Here is an 8,659-nt window from a genome sequence, read left to right as displayed (position 1 = left end):
TAATTAATCTTCATTGTAAACTTGATTGTATTAAGGAATGCCCAGGGTATTAGTGAAACTCACCTTTCAGTTTGTTTGTGATGGTGTTTCCAAGACTTTTCCTGACTGTGGGTAGCATGATCCCATGGCTTTCGGTTCAAGACTGAATAGAAAGAATAAAAATATAACCCTGAGTATCACCAGCAATGCCCATCCTTTGCTTCCTGATCTGCACAGATGTTGGCCAAACAGCTTGCTGCCAGTCCAGCTGTGAGCCACTCCCACCTCCATGCCTTCCGATCATGGTGAACTGAACTCTCAAACTATGTGCAGAAATAACTCTCTCCTCCACTGATTTTTTACATCTTATCAGCTATTTGTCTGTAGTAATGGAAAGAGTAACTAATACAGTACTAGAATTATTTGATTCTTAAAATCTAAAATACTGAATGTTGGGTTTGACTCGAAATAGCTTCAGGTTGACTGAGAGACTGACTCAATCAAATAAGGTCAAGAGTGACAGAGCAGGACATGTAACATCCTCCAGACTCTGCTGATAGGAAAATTACTCAAGATGAAGAAATGCAAAAAATCATAAAAGCTGCCTGTCAAATTGAAATTTTTAAAAAAGAAAGAAAGTATATCCAATGTAATATAAGGAATACCACCCCTTCATGTCATAAAGTGTTGGGAGCCGACTTTAGTAGAAAGTGGCTAGATCAACTTTGCAGCCATCTGGAACCATATACCCTGATGAAAGACTTGGTTGTCAAAAGCCTATAACAGCTGAAGCACACTCTGATAAGTATATTGTTTATCCCACATAGCTTGTTTTGCTGTTTAGTGACCTCAGCTGTATGGTACACGTGGTAAAATGTTTTTACCTGTGTTCTCCTGCTTGTGTATATAAATACCTCAGAATTCCCTTCAATAAGAGAGACATGAGAAAATAGAAGAGACTGAATCACACCCGGTCTTGTCTCCATTCTTTGAGTCTCTTGCCCCAAGAGCCACACTCTCTCTTGACCAGAGCACTTAGCAACAAAAGTGTTGAGGAAAAGTGTTGAGGCAGAGTGTGGGCCTCAACATTAGTGGTGCCCGAACAGGGACTCCAGTAAGCGGGATACAGTGGAAGACACCCTGCGCTGGAGAACCAGTGGACTGACAGAGCCTCAATGTTTGAACTCCAGTAAGCGGGATATAGTGGAAGACACCCTGTGCTGGAGAAACAGTCGACTGACGGAGCTGGCTGAATTCGGAAGTGAAACAAAGGTGATTGCATAGTAACAAAAATGGGGCAAGAAATAAGTAAATAGAAACAGATGAAAAAGGATTTAAAGATGCAAGGAGTAAATTGCAGGCTGCTCTGAGTCAAGAGAGCCAAACAGATAAATAAAGGTTATAGTAACGAAAATGGGGCAAGAAATAAGTGAGTAAAAACAGATGAAAAAGGCTTTAAAGACGCGAGGAATAAATAGAAGGCTGCTCTAGACAGAGAGCTAAGCAGAATGATAATGTTAATAGATTTAACTTTCAAAATGGGTGTGATTCTGAGTTGTATAATATTTTTCTGGATAAAAACTCAATGTAAAGGTTTTTCTGGTTACTGGCTTAAGGAAAGGCTAATTTGGAAAAAAAAAAAGTTTTTCTATGAGTTTTCTGATGAGGTCATTAAGGTAGTAGTTATGTCTTCCAGAATTATATGGATCAGACATGACAGAGGTAGGCCTCCAGAACACTAGATTCCAGAGAATCAAAATAATTAACTTGATACTAAAACTTGTTTTGAGATTTGTATATTGCAGAATACACAGCTTTGGAGAATGAATCTTATCACCTGCATGTTCACTGATGCCCTGGACTTCCAGCTGGATGCAGTTAAGACAGACTTCAGATGCTTATCAATTTACCCTTCCCCTCATTCCTCTTCTAAAAGTCAACGCCCATGTTCAGCTTGAAGAAGTTAATGAAGAGTCGGCGCCCCAATTCCCTGGACTTGGGGACTGAGGTGGTTAATATTAGGCTGTCTTTATCTGTATAATTGTTACTACGCTGATGCAAAATTCAAGGATTTTATTGGTATAAATTTGTGGGTACAAGGCTTAGACCTTTCACTTCTCCAACAGGGGAAGTTGTGTGTTGCCTTAAAGAGTGTTGCTTTTATATCAATGGTTTAGATATTAAGTCTCTTGTCTCTCGGTTTCATGCTGTTCAAACTGATGGCTTTGGTACGGCAACAGATAACAAGTGAAACCCATACAGGTCCGCTATTACAGGCTGGAAGTAGGGGACTCTGAAACCTCTGTCATCAAGACTGATGAGGATTAACCCCTAACTTGCGTGCTAAGCTGGTTAGCCAATGACGGGTAAGAGAGCATATCGAGACCCTTGCCCCTAAAATAAGGGAGCCCTCACCATCTTAAGTGAGGCTGGGGTTCTTTGTTCCAACCTAGGACAGACACGATTTCCATAAGTTTTCCCAGCCTTCCCTTTTGAAAAAAATTTAAAAAGGGGGACCTGTTGGGAGCCGACTTTAGTAGAAAGTGGCTAGATCAACTTTGCAGCCATCTGGAACCATATACCCTGATGAAAGACTTGGTTGTCAAAAGCCTATAACAGCTGAAGCACACTCTGATAAGTATATTGTTTATCCCACATAGCTTGTTTTGCTGTTTAGTGACCTCAGCTGTATGGTACACGTGGTAAAATGTTTTCACCTGTGTTCTCCTGCTTGTGTATATAAATACCTCAGAATTCCCTTCAATAAGAGAGACATGAGAAAATAGAAGAGACTGAATCACACCCGGTCTTGTCTCCATTCTTTGAGTCTCTTGCCCCAAGAGCCACACTCTCTCTTGACCAGAGCACTTAGCAACAAAAGTGTTGAGGAAAAGTGTTGAGGCAGAGTGTGGGCCTCAACAATAAAGTAACCTCAAAAGAGGCATCCCTTCACCATTTCCACTTGACAAAGCTTAATTAGAGAAGGGAGCTCCTGCCATCTTTGTGAGATTTTCTTAGACATAAATCACAGTTTCCATTCACATAGGAGGTGATGACTAAACAAGGTCCTTGATTCCAAGAGCCAGGAATTACTGAACACCAACACCAACACCAACACCAACATCAGCCTAGTATGGGGCTGACCTGAGCAGTGCGTGAGAAAAACAGTTCTCTAGTGGTAGAAATTGTTCCAGGTCAGACGTCACAACACTAGTTTCCTCCAGTTTATCCTGACCAACACAGAACTTCAGCTCTATACTCTTTCCTTTCCAAAATGCATTTAAAATATTAAATGATTAAATTGTTAAATGTTAAATGATTATAACATCCAAAAGGAAGAGAAATGGGCCACTCAGTGGAAAGCAGCTCATGAAATATGTAGAAATTAAATGAGAAAAAAAAAAAAAAAAAACTCTTGGCTAATGACATAGGTCACAAAATTGAGTCTCAGGATGTGCAAGAGGGTGTCGTTCTACAGGTGGAGGTTCTATGTCAGAGGAGCCCTGAGCACAAAGAGAAGTCAAGGTGGGGGCTGAGTCAGCAGCAGGCTCATACTGAGCTCTAACCCTGCTGCACTCTTAAAACTGTCAGCACTGATTTAATCCCCACTTAGGTAGAATACAGACTGAAAACCTGAAGGGAATCTTCCTGCTTGGAAGCAGGATTTGTTTAAGGAATATGAGTGAGAATATAGCTCTCCAGGTGCCCTGATTTCCTTTTCTGTCTCTGATAAAATAGCCCAACAGGAGTAACTTTAAGGGAGAAAGGACTTACTGGGCTCACACTTCCAGGTTCTAGCCCAACAGGAAAGGGAGCTAGTAGAAGTACAGGGTGTGGAGAGCAGGCAGAGGAGTGCTTGCATGCCTGCTCCTCGATTTAATCTCTTCGTTTTATACACCCTACAACTCAAATCCAGGAAGTAGGTACCCATTTTGAGTTTGTCTCCACACATGAACCCCTCCACCCTGACGTGTCTACAAGCCAACCTAATCATTGAGACTCCCTTCCCAAGGCGATTCCCTACATTGTGATGTCAACAGTTTACACTGATTGGTACCCTGAGGATACTCCATTTTCACTGTTAGTTGTGTTAACATTAACCATCCAACAAGTAATAGCATCAGAAGTTAGCCAATCCTATTTGGAGTAGCAATTTTCTTATTTTTTCTTTTTTTCAAATTTTTTATTAGATATTTTATTTACATTTCAGATGTTATCCCCTTTCTCTATTTCCCCCACCTAGAAACCCCCTATCCCATCCCCCCTCCTCCTGTTTCTATGAGGATATTCCCCCACCCATCCACCAACTCCCACCTCCCGCCCTCAAATTCTTCCACACTGGAGCATCCAGCCATCATGGGACCAAGGGCTTCCTCTCCCACCTATGACCAACAAGGCCATCCTCCTCTACATATACAGCTGGAGCCATGGATCCCTCCCTGTGTTCTCCCAGGCTGGTGGTTTAGACCCTGGGAGCTTTGGTTGGTTGGTATTGTTGTTCTCCCCATGGGGCCACAAAACCCTTCAGCTGAAGTAGTCTTCTCTCTAACTTCTCCATTGGGAACCCCATGGTCAGTTCAATAGTTCAACAGGACACCAATGGCTTATACTCTAAGAGCAAGAATTGACAAATGGGATCTAATAAAATTGCAAAGCTTCTGTAAGGCAAAGGACACTGTCAATAGGACAAAATGGCAACCAACAGATTGGGAAAAGATCTTTACCAACCCTACATCTGGTAGAGGGCTAACTGATATTCAATATATACAAAGAACTCAAGAAATTAGACTCCAGAAACCAAATAATCCTATTAAAAAATAGGGTACAGAGCTAAGCGAAGAATTTTCAACTGAGGAAACTCAAATGGCGAGAAGCACCTAAAGAAATGTTCAACATCCTTAGCCACCAGGGAAATGCAAATCAAAACAACCCTGAGATTCCATCTTACACCAGTCAGAATGGCTAAGATCAAAAACTCAGGTGATAGCAGATGCTGGCAAGGATGTAGAGTAGCAATTTTCAAACAGTAATTAGTTAAACCAACTCTTATCTAAACTGGTGAAAGTTTGAGTAATAGAGAAACAAAACCAAGTAAGAGAACAAATAGCCATAAACTGTTTCATGATGGTTCCATTTAGAATGCTCTGGTCCTGTGACTCTTTAGTGTGCAGTCATAGCACAAGCAAAACGGCAGATTTTTCTTTGAAAATAGAAAAGGGATTCTAGTGAGGGAAGCCAATCAGTGCTTTGCTCAGCCATCTTCAGAGAAGCTCTCTTCCGTAGCAGTAAGGACAAACACAAAGATCCACGGCCAGACAATATGCCGAAAGTAAGAAACCTTGGAATACACTGCTTTAAATGGGCTATCTCCCCTCAGAGCACCCCATGGAAGAAAAGTCAGAGAGCAGGTAAGAGCCAGAGAGTGACGGAGAACATCAAGAGAACAAGGCCCTCTAAATCAACATGAGCAAAGGTTATATGAGCCCACAGAGGTGAGCAGTGTGTACACGGCTTGCAGGGCTCTGCAACAGGTCCTCTGCATGCACATGACTTGCAGTTTAGTGTTTTTATGCAACTCCTAAATTGTGAATAAGTGTGTCTCTGATTCTTGTGCTACCTCTTGGTTTCTTTTTATGCTATTTGTCTTGTCCAACCCTGATGTGGTAGATATTATATCACATCACATCATATATTATAACATAACTTAGTTTAATATTCCTTTAAAAGCCTGTTTGTTTTCTAATAAGAGACAGAAAGGGACAGGATCTGGATTTAAGGGGAGCTGAGGGGGAGCTAGAAGGAATAGAAGGGCGAGAAACCATAATCAAGATATACGAAGTGAGTAAAAAGAAATCTACTTTCAATAAAAGAAAAAATACAAACAAAAAGAAGAGAAAGAAATGTATTGTGCATTATAAATTGGGAATTCTCAAGGAAACTAGTTGATCTCTCTAGAAGTTTCTCAGGAAGTGTTGAATAGCTGGTGTGTATGAGAGAAAAAATGGTCAATGCAGAAGAATTTGAACATTTTATTTGTCCATTTGTCCATGGAGATGGGAACGGTGAGTCTTAGACAAAATGATCTTCCAGGTCACTATCACAAGTTAAGGATGATTAAAAACAGCTTAGAATTTGGAGTTTGGTACTCAAAGACCTTTAAATACCCATCAAACAACAAAGCTGATGAAAAGCAAGACTTTCAGTAGTGTCAGGAGAGCCAGGATCCAGACAGATAAAGTTAAAAGAGTTGTCCCAGTTGTAAATCCAGAAAAGTTCCAATTCCAGAGAAAGATGATGAGGGTTCGGCTTTAGTGGAATCTCCTCCTAGCACCTCTAACTTTTAGGCAATGTATTATATCATCCTACAAGTATTTATCCAGGGCAGATTCTACTCTCAGCACTTGCTTCTCTGAGATAAGTAAACAAAATTCCAGCTGTCCAATAATTCACTGTTGGCATTTTTCTGGATTTTTTTTGTTTTGTCTTGTTTTTTGGAATAGTAGCATCTTGAGACTGCAGGGTGAATAAAATATCTTCTTTGGATTCCTTCTAATCTCCTGATTTTATTAAATGTTTTGTTGCCAATTGAAGAGGTCAACATCTCCCCTCATGCACATTGGTAAGAACTTACACAAATATATAGTTATTGTTGGGCTTTGGGAAGGATATTAGCTTACATACCAGGGGGCTAAAGTCAACATAAAGACACTGTGTGACTCTGTCTTCATTCTCACGGCAGTATTTGTTCCAAAATAACTCGTGAGTTGAAGCTGGTTGTTTAAGCATTTCTGCAATAGCACGATGTCAACAAGTGACTACACAGGCTGGACCTGTGATTCTATCATTCTGTAATGTGTAACTATATAGAACTGTTTCCAGATGAACCTATGGGCTTTAGACAGCTAAGCCTGAGTGCTCCTGCTACCTCTATGTTGAGGTAACTCTAGAAGCAAAATGCTCTATAAAGCAGCATAGGTTAGGGAAGCTTCCTGAGTACAGAGAACTCAGAAAGTGATTTTATTGCAGAAATACATAATGACTTGAATTATGCATATTTATGCTAATATGAAAACTAAGAGTTCTAGGAGAAAGGGGGAACTGCCGAATCACATCGTTCTGTGGACCTTAAGGATTCAATTTTGTAGTGATTCTCCTCCAAATTTGTCATTTTAGTTAAAATTGCTTTACCTTTAGTGGAGCTGTATGGGAAAAAATGAATGTATTGCTTGGTACCGTCATTTGGGATTCACTGAATTTTTTAAATTTTGTTTGCTTAAATTGCTTCCAAAACTAATTTCAGAGACTGTTAGGTAAAATCGCCAAGATTATTCAAGAATTGCTTTTCTCTCTTATCCTATCCTTATTCCTCCTTCCCCCAACTCATCCCATTATCCCAGCTTCTAACACCAGCAGACACACCAGCCAAGCAGAACAGAGAAACAGGTAATCCAACTGAAGAGTCTCACCATTTCTTCCTTTCTTCCAAATCTAATGCCCCAGTCTCCTCCCTAGTGCTGCAACAGAATGCCTGCTGCAAGTCTTCCTTCACATCTGCCCTAACATCTTGGATACCACAAACATCCCCTCCTCATTGCTGTATCAGAGTCTCCAATTCCAGCAGGCATCCCCTTCTACTCCTTCCTGAGATCAGGTAGACTGTCCACAGATCCCTTCTCTCTCTGTTCCCCCAGATCCAGTGCCCCATTCTCATACCCAGATCTACAGCAAAATACCTTTGGGAGCTATTGCTGTCCCCATTCTCCTACCTCTTGTGAATTCTACAGATCTTTCCATTCTAACCTTCTTCCCACATACTTGTGGCTTTGTCCCAGACCCCAACCCAAGAAGGCACTCCCTGCTAACCCAAGGACCACTCTTCTGAGGGCAACAAATAGGCTGAAAATGGATCTACACCTCTTCTATGGCTCATGAGCTCCAATCCCCCAGTTTTATCCCCAGATCTATAGCAAGAAATCTACTATGGTCTCTCTATCCTCACTGATGCCATCCCCAAAGAATCCAAAGACCTACTTCAAAAACCTTTCTTCTCCCAACTAATCCCAGTATTTCCAGCCCCCAAATGTCACCAGGCATTCCCTGAAAACACATTAGCTGAGTAGGCCAGGAAACAGACAATATACAGCTATCGTATTCTCTTAAATCCAGGAAGGAAACATAAAGCAAAGAACAAAGCACCCACCAAACAAAAACAAATCTCAGAATCAGCACCTGAACCTATAATCATCCCAAACACAGATTCCTAGATGCCAGTATAGAAAGAAAATCAATAAGAACCAGGGCAATATGTCTCCACTAATGCCCTGAATATTCCAGCATAGCTGAAGCACAAGTAAAAGACCTTAACCAATTATATGATGATAATAGAGGTACTTAGAGAGGAATTTAATAAATCCCTTAGAGAAATCCAAGAAAGCAAAAACAAACAAAAAAAAAGTGGAAGGAAATTGGGGATGGGTTGGGAAATTCCTTAAGAAAGTCAGGAAAGCACAAACAAATAACTGGAGGAAACGAATAAATCCTTTAAAGAAAAAGAAAACACAAGCAGTTGAAGGAAAGGAATAAAAGATCAAGATCAAAAAAATGAAAACAAAATCAATAACAAAAACACAAAGAGAGTTCTGGAAATAGGACATTTAAGAATTTAAACAGGAACTTCAGA

Source organism: Arvicanthis niloticus, chromosome 3 (genome assembly GCF_011762505.2).
Source record: "Arvicanthis niloticus isolate mArvNil1 chromosome 3, mArvNil1.pat.X, whole genome shotgun sequence".
Classification (NCBI taxonomy): Eukaryota; Metazoa; Chordata; class Mammalia; order Rodentia; family Muridae; genus Arvicanthis; species Arvicanthis niloticus.
The sequence above is the reverse complement of the archived record's forward strand: the minus strand, read 5'-3'. Positions refer to the sequence as shown.